At 41.6% G+C, this 21125-nt stretch overlaps 1 protein-coding gene across 1 annotated transcript in view; it reads right to left on the reverse strand.

The window, feature by feature from the left end:
- The window catches only part of TRABD2B (TraB domain containing 2B), a 434033-nt gene that overhangs the window by 94850 nt on the left and 318058 nt on the right, over positions 1 to 21125 (reverse strand). The gene's annotated exons all lie outside the window — the stretch shown is intronic.

The raw sequence follows: 21125 nt of genomic DNA on the forward strand, positions 1-21125 counted from the left end.
GTGACTTGTCATGAAACTTTACAGTATTCATACCCCTTGAAATTTTCCACATTTTGTCATATTACAACCAAAAACGTAAATGTATTTTATTGGGATTTTATGTGATGGATCAACACAAAGTGGCACATAATTGTGGAAGGAAATGGAAAATGTTAAATGGTTTATACAATTTTTTACAAATAAATATCTGAAACGTGTGGCATGCATTTGTATTCAGCCCCCCCCCCCCCCGGAGTCAATACTTTGTAGAACGCCATTTTGCTGCAATTATAGGTGCAAGTCTTTTTGGGGATCTCTCTACCAGCTTTGCACATCTATAGAGGGATATTTTTGCCCATTCTTCTTTGCAAAATAGCTCAAGCTCTGTCAAATTGGATGGAGAGCCTCTGTGATCAGCAATTTTCAAGTCTTGGATTTAGGTCTGGACTTTGACTGGGCCATTCTAACACATGAATATGCTTTGATCTAAACCATTCCATTGTAGCTCTAGCTGTATGTTTAGGGTCATTTTCCTGCTGAAGGAGAACCTCCGCCCCAGTCTCAAGTCTTTTGTAGACTATAACAGGTTTTCTCCTAAGATTTCCCTGTATTTGGCTCCATCCATCTTCCCATCAACTCTGACCAGCTTCCCTGTCCCTGCTGAAGAAAAGCATCTCCACAACATGATGCTGCCACCATGATTCACGGTGGGGGTGGCATGTTCAGAGTGGTGTGCAGTGTTAGTCTGACCTGAGCACCTTCTTCCACACTTGCCGTGTCCCCCCACATGGCTTCTCGCAAACTGCAAATGGGACTTCTTATGCTTTCTTTCAACAATGGCTTTCTTCTTGCCACTCTTCCATAAAGGCCAAATTTGTGGAGTGCACGACTAATAGTTGTCCTGTGGACAGATTCTCCCACCTGAGCTGTGGATCTCTGCATATCCTCCAGACTTACCATGGGCCTATTGGCTGCTTCTCTGATTAATGCTCTCCTTGCCCGGCCTGTCAGTTTAGATGGACGGCCATGTCTTGGTAGGTTTGCAGTTGTGCCATACTCTTTCCATTTTTGGATGATGGATTGAACAGCGTTTGTGAGATGTTCAAAGCTTGGGATATTTTTTTTATAACTTAACTCTACTTTAAACTTCTCCACAACTTTATCCCTGGCCTGTCTTGTGTTTTCCTTGGCCTTCATGATACTGTTTGTTCACTAATGTTCTCTAACAAACCTCTGAGGGCTTCACAGAACAGCTGTGTTTATACTGAGATAAAATTAGACACAGGTGGACTCATTAGGTGACTTCTGGAGGCAATTGGATCCACTAGATTTTAGTTAGGGGTATCAGCGTAAAGGGGGCTGAATACAAATGCATGTCCTCTAAACCTTTAGGAGAGATTCACATCTGCACACCGATGATGTCACCCGCGCATGTGTAGTGATGCTCTGCAATCAAGGCACACAGTATGCCGTTAAATTTAGAGCGGCGTTCCACGGCCGGGGCTCCAGCACCCGTGCTGGAGTGATGTCATCGCGACCTTGGCCATTCAGCTGGATGGAGCCTGCGAACCCAGAAAGAAGACTGGGTGAAGATGGAAGTGCCAGGGGAGCCAAGACAGCACCGAACTGGAAAGCTCCGTGTGTAGGTAAGTGTGTCATAATGTGCTAGTATACGGTGCATATTAGGAAATTATGGCTTAGACCTGCAGGGGAACCAATTTTTTTTTTCCAGTTTACTACCATTTTCATTTTCTGACTAGAATTCCATCTTAAAGTGTATCTAAACGCAAAAACAAAAACTTGAGGTGGAATTACATTCCAAAACATGGCATACCATGAATTCTAATATTAAGTGCTTATGTTCGCTCCTAACTGAACTGTCAAGTTATCAGATGGCTGGTGTTAGAGCTGATCACATGTGCACAGTGATCTCCACCAGAGCCGGATCTAGGGGAGTGCTGGGGGGGTTGTGCCCCTCAGGTCTCTGAGATTGCATCCATTAATCCAAAAGCCAGTCTGATGCAGACAGTTGATATAAGGAGGCACTCTGATAGGGACAATCCATGTAAGGAGGCACTCTGATAGGGACACCTGATGTAAGGGGGCACTATGATGGGGACACTTGATGTTAGGAGGAGCTCTGATGAAGACACCTGTTTTAAAGGCGCATGTAAGGGGGCATTGTGAAGGGTAAAACTGATGTAAGAGGGCACTTTGATAGGGACGCCTGATGTAAGAGGGCGCTCTGATGGGGACACTTGATGTTAGGAGAAGCTCTGATGGAGACACCTGATTTAAAGGCGTATTCTGATGGGGACCCTGATTCAAGGGGGCACTCTGATGGGAACCTGATGTAAAGGGGGACTCGAATGAGGACATCTGACATAAGGGGCACTGGTTCTGTTTAATTACCCTAATCTATTGACAAACTAATACATAATAGTGTTTCCCAGTTTGTGACACTCTGTGACAGACTGTCAGTAGCTCACACACAGTATTGACATTATGCCCCCAGAATCTTTTTCCTGCACCCCCAGATTAGATAGGCTAGATCCGCCCCTGATCTCCACTAGCTTCCAGGTCCTGAGCCAAGTGGTTGCCCTGCTGCTTACACAACAAAAGAGGATGCTCACTCAGAACAGACATCATTTACAGAACACTTTGGATGCTATCAATGAATGCAAAGCGTTTTCTGATTGGACAAGGTGAAGATTGCCACACCTCCCCACTTCATCTAATAAGAGAACACTTTGCAATTATTTAAAGAATGCAAAGTGTTCTTTCAATGATGTCTGTGCCCAGGGAGCAACCTTCCATGTATGGGACCTGGCAGAGATCACTGGAGTAGAGGAACCTTCTACATTGATTTCCAGCTTGTAGATGGATTTATTTATTTATTTCAGGTACTTATATAGTGCTGTCAATTTATACAGCGCTTTAATAATATATTGTACATTCACACCAGTCCCTAACCCTCAAGGGGTGTACAATCTAAGGTCCATAAATCACATTCATACACATACTAGGGCCAATCTAGACAGGATCCAATTAACCTCCCAGAATGTCTTTAGAGTGTGGGAGGAAACTGGAGTTTCCAGAGGAAACCCACGCAGGCACAGGGAGAACATGCAAACTCCAGGCAGGTGGTGCCATGATTGGGATTCGAATCAATGACCCTAGTGCTCCCAGGCAGAAGTGCTAACCATTTAGCCACTGTGCTGGCCACATGTATTCCTCTTTACATTACTCCAAGCTGGACCAATGTATCTGTGTAAGAATTGACTTACTTGGAATTCATTTTTAAGAATGTAGTTGCTTATTGTTGACATAGCATATAACTGGAGCAGGTCTGTTAATTCACCGGATTTATTTATATATATATATATATATTTTTTATGTTTTTATTTAAATATAATATATATATATATATATATAAATAAATCTGATGAATTAACAGACAAGTACCATGGAGCAGAAGTGTTTTTTTGTATCTGAAGTCCTGACCTGAGCGTTTACCCAGTCTATACACATATATCTGTTTTTTCCTTCCTTCTACGGAACACTTAAAAAGAGACTTGTCAGCGATTTGTGCGGCGAGCCCGTCTCATATGCACCCCACCATGTGTGTTACTTCTTGTGCCAGTTTTGAGACACTAATGATCTGTTAGATGTGAAGTTTGTGTGCTGGAACAATATTGGAATCTTTTTTTCGGCGTGTTCCTCCAAACCCAGTAAAATAAACTAATAAACAGGAATCTTACTACTGCAATAAAAACCCCAAAACAGTTTGGCTTTTTTCAGCTTCATTTGGCAAGAGGAAACATTCCACGGCAAATCTCAGCCCCTCGCTATCTGCTGGTTTTGAAAGGCTTTCTTTGCTGGCGGATTCCGATGGCTTGAGTGCATCATGTACCCCAGCTGCTGTTAATTTAGCCGAGGGCAGCCCGGCTGAAAAACATCAGTTCCGGAAGCACCTGTGACCAATGAGTTGGACTTGTCCAAGAATTTGTCCGTTAGCAATAATAACGAATAGGAGTGCACAGATAGACACGTGTGTCAGTGACATTGATTAAGGATAAAGGTGCTTGAAATCATGACATTATACTTATTTAGTTGGGTGAAGACGAACTATAGCGAAAAAAGCAACTTTGCTGTTCAGAATCTGTGCTATAGCGGCTCTTTCACACTGATGCCCTCTAAAGAGCAATATTGTGGTCAGATCACTTTTCAGAGTACCTTTGACAGGCAGCGAGGAGGTGTTATATCATCTCTTCATTGCCTGATTTAACCATATAATAATTGTTTGTGGTTGCGGCACAGCTCCTTTAAACTCAATGGGCAAGTTTGACAAGTGGTGCCACTTGTCAACTTCTGCTTCCCGAGTTAAAAATGCTGTGACTGTGCAGCAAAGCCTCCAAGGCTGCAGCATGTGAACAGCCTATCCAGCTGTTATTTTACAGTTCAGGTGGGCTGCCAGGGAGAGGTAAAACTGTGGATCGGCTACCCATTTTTACAGTTCCCCAACTGCCTGTCTGAAAATGACTGAAGTCCCTGGTGCCCAAGGTATTGCTCGGGGGCCGCATGCAGCCCTTTGGCACTTATTGCCCCTTGCCTGCAACAGGGCTGTCTTATTAGTATCATGGTCCTCTGGGCAAAGTAATGCACTGGGACCCCTAGCAGCCTGCCCCAATTTATGCACCTACTCTCAATAATTAAAGTATAAATAGTTGATAGAATTAAACATATATTTCTTAGCACTTTCAATAAAGGGCCCAGTACAGGGGTGGGGTGGGGTACGGGTCAGCAAGGCACAGTGCAGGGGAAGTCAGGAGGGCACAATACTGGGATCAGGAGGGCACTGTATAGGTTCTGGGATGCTGTCCAGGTCTTCCTGGGACAGCTTAGTAAAAATCTTGACTATCCCAGCAAATCCAGGACAGTTGGCAAGTATGATGTAATGCAAGATTATCATGGGGTCCCCATGCACCTGGGGCCCCTGGGCAATGCCCAGAGGTGCCTTTGCATCAAGACAGCCCTGGCCTGCAAACAGTAGTCTGTATTTTACTTGCCTAGGTGCTTACTCCCTCTAGTAGTTACATGGTTTCTTTTTTTCACACTATTTGGTATTTTCTGCCTGGTCCATCTCTTCTCTCTTTAAATAAATAACAGTTGATTTACTAAAAGCTGTTCACTTTGCAAGGGAATTTTCCCTTAGCTTAGCGAATGAGGTGAATGGAGATCCTCTTTAATTTTAGGCTCTCACACTTTCCTGTCCAGCAGAATGGAAGAAGAAATATCAGTACTTGGGACCAATCAGGAATGCTGCATTTAGATGTGTTGCTAAGGAACATGCTGACAGAAGGAGAGAGCAGAGAAATGACCTTGTTACTGTTTTTCTGCTTCTTTACTGTGCAGTCACAGGTTGGTAGCAGAGAGGTAACTAAGTTCTCTTGCTCAGATGCGATGGAGAAATGTCAAGTCACCAGGTGTCATCTGTGCTGCAAGGTAGGGCTGTGTAAGGCTCAGGACTGGATGGACAGAATAAACACAACCAGTTCAGAATGGTATAGTGAATGCTGACATAAAGCGGAGTTGCAGTGAAAATCTAAAAAAATAAATTGAGCAGCTACAAAAATTGTAGCTGTTGACTTTTAAAAAACAGACACCTGTCCCTCGATTCCGCGGTGTCCTGCAACCCGTATTAGCGGCTGCCCTGTGTTCCCAGTGCCGGCATCTTCAGTGTGGGCACACGGCTGTGACAGTTTGCGGCTTCACAGCTGGGTACTCGCTGCACATATGCAAGAAGTGCTGCACTTTGTGAATGGCCCCATAGTCTTCTGGGACCTGTCACGTGTCCCAGAAGACTACGGGGAGGAGGGAGGACAATGTCTACTTCCGATCACAGCAGACGTGGGAGTGGGTACCTATCAATTTCGGGTACCCCCCGCTCCCCAAAGGTGCCAATCCTTAAAGGGGAACAGATGACCAGTCCTTAAAGCAGAACTTCCCCTTTTGGGTGCAGCTCTGCTGTAACTTACTCAATATGGTGAAGCTGCGTTCACCTCAACTGTCCAATCATGTGCAAGCAAACACTTTGAGTCCTTTGTTAAGTTCTTTGTTAAGCGAACAGTCTGTATTCCTGTAATGAATCAACCTCACTGCCACTCAAGTTCAATCAAAAAATCGTAAGGTGCTACTACCCAGCTTTGACAGTTTCCAGGCTACAGCTTAGCTCATGCTATCACTGTGCCAGACCAGCAGCCTCCAACCGCTTGTAATACAAGCATCTGATCCACCATAAAGTCGGCAACAAAGTAAAAGTGAAACTTTTTCTTTATTATTCCAAAGAAGTAAAAAGGTTCCATTCGAGAGCCCAACTAACGCGTTTCAGTCTAAACAGACATTACGCATAGTTTTACTACCATTTAAAGCTTTTCTTTGATTTTGAACCCAATGTTTATTATTTGGTTGCTTTGGCTGGTTGAAAGCTGCAAAATTGTCAACTGTATAGCCAAAAAAAGGACTAGTGCAAGGGGAATACTAAGTTAAAACAAGTGCACTTTCCAATAATGCCTTGTTCTACTGTCCCTCAGTCCCTTGGGTTTATTATAGCTAATGCAGACCTCAGATAAAGACATAAAGCCCAACTCCAGGAAAGATTAAAAAATCCAAACTTGCAGTTGGACCTTCCTGAATTTCAAGGGTTAGTTGTTTAATCTATTCAAGTAAGCCCTTATCCCTATGACTACGTGCATCGCACGAAACGCATCAGAGGGGAGCAGCAACTGGACATCTAACCACAGCCATCCTGAATATATGGTCAGTAACTTTTTTGGAACTTTTTTGAGATTTTAAAATGTATCATTACACCCACTATCCTTGAATAAAAGGTACCTTAAGCAATATCACACTATGTGGTCTCTTATTGGGCACTCTGTGTGAGTGTCATCATTTAGAGTGCCCATCTGGAGAAAAGATGACCCTGATGGTGATATCTGGTAGCGGATTCTGGTGACCTTTTCTGTGGAGCTTGGATGGGGATTCGTATGGTATCCTGACCCGAGACCTGATGACCTATCTATGGCCTGGTGACGCAGGATTAATTATTGTGCATTTTAAACGCACATCTGGTGAGTGCGTTTTTCATCCATTCGTTTGGCTTGCACCTGTTGTCACTCCCGGATCAGGATGTCCACACACTTGGAATTGTGATCTCTTCATGATCCACACAATCATATTGAACTAATTATATCACTAATAATCACCTTAAGGTGATACCACGTATCCACATATGTTTGAAATGGCATGATATTGTGTATATTAAAGTGTATTACTATTTAGCGCTGCACCAACTTACTTGAATATATATGTACTATTGGAGGTTTTTTCTTGGTTGCCTTTTGGTGTAGCAGCTGCTTATTAGCATAATTCGTTGTGTATGTGTGTGTGTATATATATATATATACTTTCATTTCATTTTAAGGTAGCGCTCACTAAAAAAAATCTTTTTACTATAAGTTGTTTAATCTAGGAGCAGAGTATTAAGAAGTAAAAACTTACCTTATTCCTCCTTCATGCAGGTCCTGGTTGGTGGGACAGATCTAGTAACACTCCAGTCTCCTAAACATACAATAGAGGGTTAATGCCCCTGCATTGTACATGATGATGCCGAGGCCGGAGCTTCAGGCAGGGGAGGAGAGTGCTGGGGCCAGCCGGAGTGAGGAGTAGGGTAAGTGAAACAGCTCTTCTGTAATAACCTAGATCTTGCAATGTGGTGGGGGGGGGAAACCAATGGCAAGGGTGGATTTTTTTTATTTTTTTATTCTTCATATTGGAAAAAGTAGATTAAGTTTAAAAGTTTTGTTTTTATATTTCCTAAACCCTCACCAATATACCAAAAATGAAAATAACAACCGCAAACTTTTAGCTTTCCATAGAAAAGGAGTGGCAGGGGAGGTGAAGAAAAGATGAACATAGTAATGAAAGTTTTGGTTTTTTTTTCATTTTCATACATAACTGTCAGGGCAGGAGCAGTGGAATGGGCAGACAGGCCTTATGGTAAGGTCACGCACTGACTGACAACAGCCACCACCCACAGACCGGAGTCCCTCAGGGCGTGGAGTCTAAGCCCCAGGCTGCCTTTCAGCAGGGCCCCTGATGGTGGGGAGGGACTTGATGCAGCCTCAGACCAGGTTGCGGCCCCCGAGTAACCCCAGCTGTGGTAACGGCTGCTGCCAATGGTGTATAGCTGGTGGGAGCCAGATGGGAAGACATATAGCGTGGTCGGACAGTCCGGGTCGATAACAGCGGAACAGACGGTACAAGATGGTAGGCAAGAATACTCAGGTCACGGGCCGGGTTCAGCAATGGGAGGTCAGGTAATGGGATAAGGCAAAGAATAGTCTTGTCAAAGCCAAGTCGGTTTCCAGGAAAGTCTCGAGAGCTGAACGAGAGCTTGCTGCAATATAACATACAGGACACGAATGCAAAGAGCAACTGCAGAAAACAGGCTTAAATGTGATCAGCCACACCCTTCTGGAGGAGGAGCCGCAGAGGCCTGAAAGCATAAAGGCTCCCACCATGCTTTGCAGAAACCTAAGATGGATGTCAGCACATGGAGCAACACGAGCTCTGAGGAAAGGTAGGACCTTGACAATAACTGCCTATTTTTTTTTATATTTTCTAAAAACTGGAGGTCTGCTTTAAGTGTTAGTATTGGATTAAATTTTAAGGTTACATTTTCTGATTTACTTTAGGTGTTTGGATTGGGCCTAGGTTAAGATATAAATATTAGGGTAGATTAGGTGGTAAATAGGTTGGTAAAATTAAGGTTTCAGCATGAATTTTAGGAGGTAGGTTACGTTTTAAGGTTTGTGGGAGGGAAAGTTAAGGACATATTACAGGTAAGAGGTCCATGTATGATCAGATGGAAATTGAGGTTTGCTATGGATACCTCAAATAAAGACTATAAAATATATTCAGTATTTTTTCAGAGAAAGACATTTGCATCTGTTTTCTTTTTCCTTTATTTTTCATTTTTACTGTATTTTCTAATACATCATATTAAAATTTATACCACTGTAATTGCTGTACTGCAGATAATTCTGCTGTAATGAACCCCTTAATGTCACCTTGCATGACACTGACTATGATGATTTCCTGTCCTCTCCCTGGATGGGAAACCTCAGTCCCCTCCCTAATGCCCCTATTGTTGTTTTTATAGATGGAGGTCCCCATTTAGCCTCATAAAATGGATTTTATAGGGGTGAAAGAAAGTGTATCATAATCTTTAAGAGTCCCAGCAGGCCTGTGAAATGTTACCGCAAAGTATTTAAACCTTAAGCATAAAAATCTGATTCTCAAGAACACAAAAGGAAATCTCTGTGTAGACCGCAATATCTGCTGGGGCTCTCCATGCAGCGGGCTGTACAGAGGGGTAAACACCTTGTTAGTGTAAAACTCTCCATGTAATCCCTGCTCCAGGACCTGGATCTATGAACAGACTAGTATTTCATCACAATAGATTAAATGTAAAGTACAATGGGCAGAAGTACAGTTAAACAGTCCTAAGTCCCTTGAAAACAAAGCATATATATAAATTAAAAAAAAATAAATGTGTGTGTGTGTGTGTGTGTGTGTGTGTGTGTGTGTGTGTGTGTGTTTGTATGTGTGTGTATGTATATGTGTGTGTGTGTGTGTGTGTGTGTGTGTGTGTGTGTATATATATATAATATATATATATATATATATACACACTCTCCGGTCATTTTATTTGGTACACCTTGCTAGTGCCAAGAAAATATCCCTCGCAGCCAGGGGCGGATTGACCATTCGAGCACTCGGGCACTGCCCGAGGTCCCGGGGTCAATAGGGGGCCCCATGAGATGCCCCTGGTACCTTTCATTGGCTTTTTCATAGGCTTTTTTTTGGGTGTTGGTGAGGACACAGGGGCTCCATGATCCCCTATTGCCCGGGAGCCCCTTGAGTTGTCAGTCCACCCCTGCTCACAGCATTGCACCACCTCCATCAGCCTGAACCATTGATACAAGGCATGACCCATGTTTTCATGTTATTTACAGATTCTGACCCTACCATCTGAATGTTGCAGCAACCAGTCTGCCCATTCTCCTCTGGCCTCTGACATCAACAAGGCATTTTCCTCCACACAACTGCTGCTCACTGGATATTTTCTCTTTTTGGACCATTCTCTGTAAACGCTCGAGATGGTTGTACATAAAAATCCCAGTAGATCAGCAGTTTTTAAAATACTCTAACCAGCCCATCTGGCACCAACAGCCATGCCATGTTCAAAGTCACTTAAATCCCCTTTCTTCCCCATTCTGATGCTCAGTTTGAACTTCAGCTAGTCTTCTTCACCACGTCTACATGCCTAAATGCAATGAGTTGCTGCCATGTGATTGGCTGATTAGAAATGTGTGATTCCAAGCAACAGAACATGAACAGGTGTAGCTAATAAAGTGGCTGGTGAGTGGCTATATATCTATAGCTATCGAGAAAAAGTCCAGCCATCGCTAACATAACAAGCACATGGCAGCACAGTGGCTAAATGGTTAACACTTCCTCCTGGCAGTACTAGGGTCAATGGTTCCAATCCCAGCCAGCAGGAGCCACCTCCTGCCTGGAGTTTGCATGTTCTCCCTGTGCCTGCGTGGGTTTCCTCTGGGTACTCCGGTTTCCTCCCAAAACTCCAAAGACATGCTGGTAGGTTAATTGGATCCTGTCTAAAAATTGTCCCTTGTATATGAATGTGAGTTAGGGACCTTAGACTGTACGCCCCTTGAGGGTTAGGGACTGATGTGAATGTACAATATATATGTAAAGCGCTGCGTAAATTGATGGTGCTATATAAGTACCTGAAATTAATACATAAATAGCAAGAACAGTTTGTACGTCATTGAAGTAACCTGGTAGCCAAGGAGAGTGCACTGAAATGCACAAGCATGAACAATGATGACTTCACTGTACTAGTCAGTGGGGAAGCTACACAACATTGAGTGAGCATGAATACTGTGTGGCCATTGCATTCAAAATGACTGAGTGAGCAGAGCAACAAATCTGCATCAAATATTGCATAAAGCTTGAACATTCCTCCATGGAAACTATTCGGATGATTCAGAAGGCTTTCAGGGACGATGCAATGATTGCACCGCAAATAAACGTGTGGCAAAAATGCTTCAAAGATGGTCGAGAATCTGTTGAAATCTGTTTGAAAGTGATTCGCATTCTGACTACCTGGGAATGTTGAATGTATACGGGCTGCAATCAACAATGAACAAAGATCAGTGACTGACAAGAGCTAGAAACTGATCTGGGGATTTCAAAAACTACGGTTTTTGTGTGAAGTCCCAAGGTGCCTACTTTGAAGGGGACTGAGGCGTCATTGTCCTATGTACAATGCTTCTTGTATCTTGCATCTTCAATAAATGTCTCTATTTTTCATATTACATGCCTGGATACTTTCCGGACAGACCTCGTATTCATATATAGCCAAATGTTTCTTGACATCTGATCATCACATCTATTATATGACCAAAACCATGTAGACACCCCTCCAGATGACTGAGTTTAGGTGTTTCCAGTGGAGGCTATTGTTAATGCTACGGCATACAAAGACATGTTACACAACCTTGTGTTAAAGTGGAAGTAAACCCATTTTGTTAATTGTTACCTACAGGTAAGCGTATAATAAAGCATACCTGTAGGTAAAATGAATATCTCTTTATCGTGCACCATTTAGGAGATATTTTGGGGTGTTCTTTTAGTTGACGCATACCCGTACCGTTCCTTCAGAACAGTGTTCCGTGTCCCGTGAGTGCCGTGCGCATGCGCGGGAGTGACGTCATCGTGGCTTAGCCATTCAGATGGCAAGAGCTTGCGAACCCGGAAGGAAGACTAGGTGAGGATGGAAGCCTTTTCAGCGGTGACAGCGTGCTGCTGGAGGGCTTCGTTTTAAGGGGAGTTTCACATAATGTGCTAGTATACGATGAATACTAACACATTATACCATTGTGTTAAGGAGTGTTTTTTGTTTTTGGGGGTTTTTTTTATGCGGTTTACCACTGCTTTAACAGTTTGAGGAAGGCTGTTCTCTGTTCCAGCGTGTCTGTATCCTGGTGTACAAAGCTAGCTACTTGAAGACATGGTTTGGTAAGTTTGGCGTGGAGGATCTCCAGTGGTCTGCACAGAGCCCTGACCTCAACCCTACTGAACACCTTTGGGATAAATCAGAATGCTGTGAGCCAGGTCTTCTCATCAAAATCTAGATTTGCCACATCTCAGGGGATGGGCGCATGGTGCCACATCCCGGGACACAACAATAATTATCTATGTGATTTTATAAACGTTGCTCTGTAATTATATGTTAAAATATTCTTTATATGGTGGTTATTTCTTCACCATTTTATTAAGATATAATAAACATTTTGTTTTTAACCATGGTATTGTGATTTAAGTATGGTGCCTTGAAAGTCCCCTAGTTCTGAAGGTGCTTTCCTTTGTTTTTGCAATTTCCAGGTCTTCTCATCAAACATCAGTACCCCAACTTATAAATGCCCTAGGCACAAATTACCAAAGGTATGTTCCAAAATCTTCGATAAAGCCTTCTCAGAAGAGTGTGGGCTGTTATAACTGCAACTGGGGAGCCAAATCTTTATTAAAGCCCATGGGGTTGAAGTGGAATATCCAATGAGCTTGAACATATAGTGAAAAAAATAAACTAAGAACCAATATTGTATGATTTCTTGTATATAATAGCAAGTCAAACCTACACCTCAGTTTGGTGAGGAGGAACTCAAGTGGCCTGCACAGAGCCCTGACCTCAACCCTACAGAACACCTTTGGAATGAATTGCAATGCCGATTGTCAGCTAAGTCTTCTCATCAAACATCAGTACATGACCTCAAGATTGGGCGCAAATTCCTACAGACACTCTTCCAAATCTTGTTGAAAATCTTTTCAGAAGAGTGGAAGCTGTACTAGTCACAGGGGTAATGAGATGACTAACAAAGCTCATATAGGTGTGATAGTCAGGGGTCCAAATGCTTTTTGGCCACACAGTGTATATTTATACCACTTTCATTATAATTTAGGTATCCCCATTAAATTAAAGGAATCCCACAATGAGAGAAGATGTGATCTCCACCACTGCTACACCTGCAGTTATATATTACACAGGAATTTTTGCTAATTTACTTAATGCTTATTTGACTTAATTTTAAAACTTTCTTTTGTAAGTGTAAAAAATGTACAGTATATTTATTATAATTTTTTTTATGCAGTTCTAGTCTTCTACTATAGGTTTCATGACAATATTTTATATTCATGTTTCAAGGTACTAGAGTGCACCCTCAACTCTATGGCAGACAGTGCAATTAATAATTTGCTTTGACATAAAAAGAGCGATCAGGTACTTCCATTGTTTAATATGCACTTAGTGAGCTATGTGAGTTCGAATTAGATTTTTTGATGTTGGCAATTTATCGTCAACTATTCATTTATTTTTATATACAAGTCCCTTTGGATGGAGTCACGATGCACAGCACTGACTCTTTGGGCCAACCAATATCTTTTCCAATCCTTCAACCGAAAATTTCCCACGCATTACTCCTCTGTGTTTGGAAAGTCTCAATATTATCCTCTAATTTGATCTACGTGCGGTTTTCTGTGTAAGCTTTAAAACCTTTATTTTTTTAATAGAATGCTGTTGTGGTCACAGTAACTATAATTATGGTCAGACCGTTTCATGTCAAGCCTCTGATGTCTTTCATATTACTTTTAGGAACATTGTACTTGGGATCTAGACAGAACCTCGGAGGCTTGTAGGAAGCCGCCTGCAGACACAAAGTAAACCCCTTACAAACTTGGACAATCCATACTGGGCATGTAAAAAATAATTACCTAATAAAAGGTTAGCTTTGGGGTAAACTGCATATCAAAACCATCAGTAGATCTAGAGATCCAAGCAGGTGAATTTATATAAACCTTTCCTGTATGATATTGATCTTACCCTTTACTCTTCCAAGCCTTCATGTTGCTTAGTGAACCATCATCACTAGGGAAAGCAAATGGATGGTTTTTGGGGGGCAACAGGAGGGAGGAGAGGCTAAGCTCAGCATATGCAAGAAAAGTCAAGATTTGCCTAGAACTTCATCTTCCATTATTTCTGAGCTACGGATTGCTTTGAGCATGCAGTTACCATTTTTAATCATATGCTGAGGGTATAGGCAGGGTAAACTGAAGTTCACACTGCTTATAATTTGCCTTCTCTTGTTCCACCTTTCTCTTATCAACATGCCCACCAAATTATTAAATAAAATCTTTCCGTTTTTCTTTACATACCTAATGTAAGACCATTAGTCTAACTCAGCCAATCTCAACAAAAGTTCTGTGGAACCCTACGGTTCCTCCAGAGGTTGCTAGGGTTTTTGAGCTGTGACTAATTGACCTCCCGTCTGATGGTGCCTGCATAGTTCCAAGGCCAACTTGGTAGAATCAGTGGCATGACACCAACTATTTTTTATAACTATCTATAAGGGTGGCATTGGGATCACCACTGTAAGGGGCATTCCTCCCACTGAACCCCAAAGAATTGGTTTCATCAGGGGATCCCTGAGACTTGAAAATTATTTCAAGGGTTCCTCTAAGATAAAACGGTTGAGAAAGGCTGGTCTAACCAGTAAGACCATTATAATGGGGATGCAGTGACATCATCACTGGATATCTGAGCTTTTATATGCATTGCAACCAGACCATGGCTGGTGGGGGAGGCTAGCAGGGTGCTGTACATAGCTTCTGTAAAAACAGGATGCTGTGGTAACACCCACATGTGATGCTGAAAGAAATGCCCTACAATGAATGAAAGGGGTGGGCCAGGGGTAGTCTAGGGTAGGAAAATGCTAGATGATGCTGGATGTCAGTCTCCAGTTAGGAAATACGACAGGCTCCATCTGCCTTGCTTCACCTTTTGCTGCACACTGTGAAAAGCTTAACGTTTGCTGTGAAAAGTAAGTAATTTCAGTACAAAAGAGAACTATGCAAGAATGATTGTAAGGCTGGAATTCAGCTTTAAAGTGATTGTAAACCTCTGATATGAAAAATGAACAAAGCATATCCTTTTGTAGTGCGTAGTTGCCTCTATTCACAGCACCTAGTGTGATTTCTGTCTCCTCTCACATTCCTCTGCTATCTGCAAGACATACTTCTGACAGCTTATTCTGACCCCAATCATGGGAGATTGCCCACCCCCCTCCAGCACACAGCAGGTGACTGACAGCCTCAGCTGTCCATGTTTTCCTTCGAGACTGTGTAGAGGTGGGCGGGGGGTGTCCTTTCCCTCCGCTCAGGTCTCAGATTACACTCAGCTCCCTGCTCTATACTGTGCAGTATGTGACATCAGATCCTCGTCTCCTGCCTTCTGAAGCTCAGCAATGCTGTGTGAAATGTGTGTTTTAGGAGACTGTAGAGAAGAGAGGGCTGCAGGTAAACAGGTACAACCTATGTAGGATTTGTTTAATCTCTGTGTATTACCTGAAGTCAGTCACTTCACTGGGTATATGTAAAGGTTTACAACCACTTTAACGTCTTCCCACAGGTGGGGCGTCCCAATCGTGATCGGCTGGTTTATGTTCACATGATCGGCAGCTTGCCCTGGGAGTGCACAGTGAGCACAAATGCATGTTGCTGTGTATTGCAGCCCATTTATTTCAATTATTGCAGTGAATTGAACTGTGGTGTGATTGGATCCCAACTGACAACTATACAGCAAAAAAAAAAAAATGTTGCTTTTCTGCATCTTCCATCTATTGGTTGCTACTCATCAAACACAGAATCAATCTTTGGACCATTATAAAAGGATCACCAGCAATCAATACTGACTAATTAAATGCAAACTAGATAAAGCCATCCAAAATCAGCCGCTTGTTTCTAAAATAGCCCGGCCTGAAATGGGACTCCGGAAAAAATCGCTCAGGTTCAACAAGTCAGCCGAAACGCTGAATTCAGTACAAGACCGTTTCTGGTCTATAAGTTTGCCAATTTTTATTAATTTGTAGGAAGAAAGTATAGACCTGTGGAATTTGGAAATAGAAACATGTGGTCAGATGTATACTTTTAAAATCTCAAACTTGATTTTTCAGTGGAAAACAAAACCTTTTATTTCAAAAGTGCGCGATAAAAAAATCAGAGCATGCCAGATCTACAATATAGGGTTGGAAAAAATAATTATGCATTGCAAAAGTGATAGATATATGTTAAAGAGTACCTGTCATGGCAGAGATGGGTAGGTGTCCATTACGGACCTCCTTCTAAAAATGTCTGGCTTTAAAAGAAAATCCCACCTCACACTTTATATAATTCCTTTGGATCATTTGAACCAAATTAATTATTTGTATGTCAGCTAAAGCTGGCCATATAATTGAAAAATTTCATTTGGATTTTCTTTTTTTTTATATATGATTTGTTTGATTTTTTTTTAAACATTAGTGGGATCAAATCAGCGGTCATTTTTATGTATGTGGTTTTTATTTCACAAAGTCCATTTACTCCAAAATTAAATGTTAAATTCTTACTGCCCATCCCGGCATCCCTTAAACTGGGCTATTATGCCCGGGGGGGGGGGGGGGTGAGAGGGGGGCGGGATGGTCTGCCTAATCATGTGACCACTGTGATTGGCTGTCACAATGGTTACTTGATCGGGAGTCGGTTTCATCAGTTTCAGATCATTAGTACAGACTAAGAGCTGTCTTTGGAGGGAAGGTGCGATATCAGGGGTCTTTTAGGCCCCTGATATCTCATTAAAGAGAACTTGACACAAAAAAAATAATTATGTAGGTGACTTTTTGTCCCCTATATGATGAAAAAATAAAGTTTTGTGAAAAAATTTCACAAAAAGCTCTTATGGACGTATGTATCTAAGAATAGTGGGGCGCCTATGCACAAAAACATCAATTTCAATACTCATTGCCCACTATTCACACCAAACTCTAAACTGATGACCTGTAGAGGCTTTTATAGTGTTCACTATGAGAAATTAAGGGTACCAAAGTTTTAATCATGTAGGGTATCTATTTACAACCTCATATTTTATATTTTACCACAAAAATTGGGAAATATATTTATTTATTATAGGTACTTATACAGCGCTGTCAATTTACGCAGTGCTTTACATATATATTGTACATTCACATCAGTCCCTAACCCTCAAGGAGTGTGCAATCTAAGGTCCCTAACTCACATTCATACATACACATACTAGGGCCAATTTAGACAGGAGCCAATTAACCTACCAGCATGTCTTTGGAGTGTGGGAAGAAACTGGAGTACCTGGAGGAAACCCATGCAGGCACAGGGAGAACATGCAAACTCCAGGCATGGTGTGCCGTGGATGGGATTTGAACCAACAACCCTAGTACTGCCAGGTGGCAGTGCTAACCATTTTGCCACTGTGCTGCCATTGTGTTTTTGTACCCTAAAATGTCATGAACTGTTGTGCTAATATTGTGTGACATAAAAAATTGGAACTACCACCATTTTATTCACTAGGGCGTCTGCTTTCAGAAATGTTATAATATTTGAAGGTTTTATATAATCTATAAGCCTAAAATTATTTTTTTTAATGTGTGCAAAAATTTGAAAAAAATAGCTTGAGGCTCTGTGCACACTAGTGTTTAAGCTCATAGAAGCTGTTACGAGCATTTCTTTCTGCTGTGCTATCCTATGTGTCCATGCACACTTTTTTGCTAGATTCAATTTTAAAGCTTTAGCGTTTAGAAGCAGAAAAAAAATCGTTTTTGTAGAGTTTTTGGGAGCATTTTGCTGGCAGAAAAAAAAAAGTTGAATGTTTATAAACTCTTCTATCATTTATCGATCATTTTGTTTTCTTATTCGTGTACTTTAAAAACGCTAATAAAATGCTAACGCTCCTAAATGCTTCTACTACAAGCTGGCACAAAAACGCTATTATCAGAGTTATTCATCGAGCGGTTTTTGAGTCTATAAAAAACACTAGTGTGCACACAGCCTGAAACATCAGCGAAAGGGTTAAAGGCATATTTAATCACTTGCCACCCGCTCTGAGCACATTTACTGTGAGCAGGCAGCAACTGTTGCTTTGTAACTTGGTTGCTGTAACTTTAGCACAAACCAAATAATATACACCTATTGGGATTTTTTTTTTTACCAAAGACATCTAGTAGAATACATTTTGACCTAAATCTATGAAGAAATTTGATATTTTTTTTCTATTTATTATCTTTATAGAATATTTGTATAATAGAAAGTAGAAAATATTGCTTTGTTTGTGTTCAAACTTTCTGGCCTTTTTTTTGTTTACACAATAAAAAAAAAACAAAAACAAGACCTTGATCAAATACCAGCAAAAGAAAGCTCTATTTGTGTGAAAAAAAATTCGATACATTTCATTTGTATACTGTGTTGCATGGCCTCACAATTGCCTGTGAAAGTAGCACAGTGCTGAATAGCAAAAAATGGCCTGGTCATGAAGGGGGTAAAACCTTCTGGAGGTCAAGTGATTAAAGTGGTTCGAAAGCTAAAATTTTTTTTACCTTAACCGGTTCCACGCCGCCCTGTAGCAGAAATTCTGCTACATGGCGGCACGGGTGTGCAAAATCACATATATAAATATATACATGATTTTGCAGTTTTGGGTAGGCACCTGGTGATCGCCAACTATCTCTGACGGGGAGAGATCTGTGTACACACAACACAGATCTCTCCCCTGTCAGCTCCAGCACACTGCTTTGTATGGCTCTGCACAGCAGAGCCATACAAAGCAGTGTGATTACAGTGAAGCACATACACAGCCAACATAGCAAAACAGCACACAGTTAACTCTTTGATTGCCCCAGATGTTAACCCCTTCCTGCTCAGTGACATTAGTACAGTGTCAGTGCTTTTTATTAGCACTGATCACTGTATTGGTGTCACGGGGGATGTCAGTGACAACTCAGTCCCCCCCCCCCAGTGTCAGAATGCCCACCGCAGTCCCGCTATAAGTAACTGATCGCCATTACTAGTAAAAAAAAAATAAATTCCAGTATCTATACCGCCATTTGTAAACGCTATAACTTTCATGTAAACCAATTAATTTACACGTATTGGGATTTTTTTTTTTAGCAGACATAACGCAGAATACATTTTGGCCTAAATTTATGGTGAATTTTGATTTTTTACATTTTTTTTACTGGACATGTTTAATAGCAAAAAGTAAAAAAATATAGTATTTTTCTCCAAAAATATAGTATTTTTCTCAAAATTGTCAGTCTTTTTTTGTTTATAGCTCAAAAAATAATAACCGCACAGGCGATCAAATACTGAAAGAAAGCTCTATTTGTGGGGAAAAAAGGATGTAAATTTCATTTGAGTGCAGTATTGCATGACAGCGCAATTGTCAGTTAAACTAACGCAGTGCCGTATTGCAAAAAATGGCCTGGTCAGGAAGGGGGGGGGGGGAATCCTCTGGAGGGCAAGTGGTTAAAGGAGAATTATACAAAACAAATCATTAGTTATAAACCTACAAGTGCTTTTTTCTTACCATTACTATTCCTGTATACTGGCTTTTGAAATTTACCAGTGCCTAAATTTAGAAACTGGATAAATGGGTTAGCACTGTGAAACACTTTTTGAAAGATAAATAGTGTATTTTATAGACAGCCATATAGATCAGACGAAATGAGGGACAAATGAAGAGGAAAGAGGAACAGAGGGACTTTGTTCGAAATCAGGGACAGTTGGGAGCTGTGGTTTAGTGGATATTGAAGTTTCCCTGTGGACAAAAAAGGATGTAAATTTCATTTGGGTGAAGCATTGCATGACCGCACAATTGTCAGTTAAAGTACTGCAGCGCCGTATCGCAAAACATGGCCTGGTCAGGAAGGGGGGTAAAACCTCTGAAGGGCAAGTGGTTAAAGGGCAATTCCACTTTCATGGGAAAAAATAGCAAATAATAATAATAAAAAAACATAAAATATAGCATATATAATTGCTATGCAAGTCATCATGTACCTTTATGTAGGGTAAATGCAGCTCTAAATATAATCCGGACAAATGTATGGTAACAATGTTCATAAAATGGGTTATTAGTCCACAATACAAGAGCTCAAAGGTGAGATATTATTCCCACAGTCGTAGCTTAAGTAAGACTCAGTGAGGGGCAGGGTATGTATAAAGTGCACACTCACCGGATGCGCAAAGAAAATGCGTAATGTATCAACAAAACAGAGGTCTGCCAGGGGGTCTCTTTCAGGATACAAATACAGCCAGCCCGGGATGGATGGACATCGTCTTGATAAATGCTCTCAAACCGAAGGTCCACTTTAAGGACACCGGTGCAGCCTCTTCAGTACAGTGGAATAGTCACCAGGGGGAGCTCAGCTGGTAATCAAATGGGGCCGCCGGATCTCCGTGACCTGGCGGCGTGACGTCAAAGCTTGCAGGCTCCTCCAAGACGCGTTTCGTACACTAGTACGTCTTCAGAAGGGGTGTACCTTTCCTTTTCAATCTGCAGCTCTCTAATTTTTGTAAAGTGTCATATGGCAACCTGCAGGTGTTGTGTACACGGATGGTGTACAGAACGCCCCCCCCAGAAATGTAATTTCCTGCTTGTGTGATTGGCTTACTGACTTTCACAGAAGTCTGCACTAAGATACAAGACACCTCTACAACAAAAAATGTCATTTTTGGAGAAATATTCTCAAAGGGACACCATGTCAAAGGGATGCAGACCCTGCCACTTTCATCATTAGAACCCTGCAGGTGCAGCAAGTTTGGGGCTGCTGTGTGCAATACCATTATACAGAGCAGGTAAGTATAACCTGTTTATTATTTTAATTTAAAGAAATAGCCTTTAGAACCACTTTAACAGACCATAGGGGACCAAATACAGTTAAGGTTTCCATAGATTTGAAGTAGTGTGAGGAAGTTTTAGGACTTCTTATGTTTCTATTACTGTCTGTGCCTTTGTGTCATGGTAACACCTACTCCTCTCATTTCCTACATGGGTGTCACAGGGACAGGAAGTAAGGCAAATCTCCCCAAGTGGGGTCCCAGACAAAAAAAATCTGACAAAACTCTTCCCTATTCTATGTAAAACTAAAAATGGATTTGGGCTT

This window comes from Staurois parvus, unplaced genomic scaffold (genome assembly GCF_062004578.1).
Source record: "Staurois parvus isolate SC_StPar_1 unplaced genomic scaffold, SC_StPar_1.0 ptg000347l, whole genome shotgun sequence".
NCBI lineage: Eukaryota > Metazoa > Chordata > Amphibia > Anura > Ranidae > Staurois > Staurois parvus.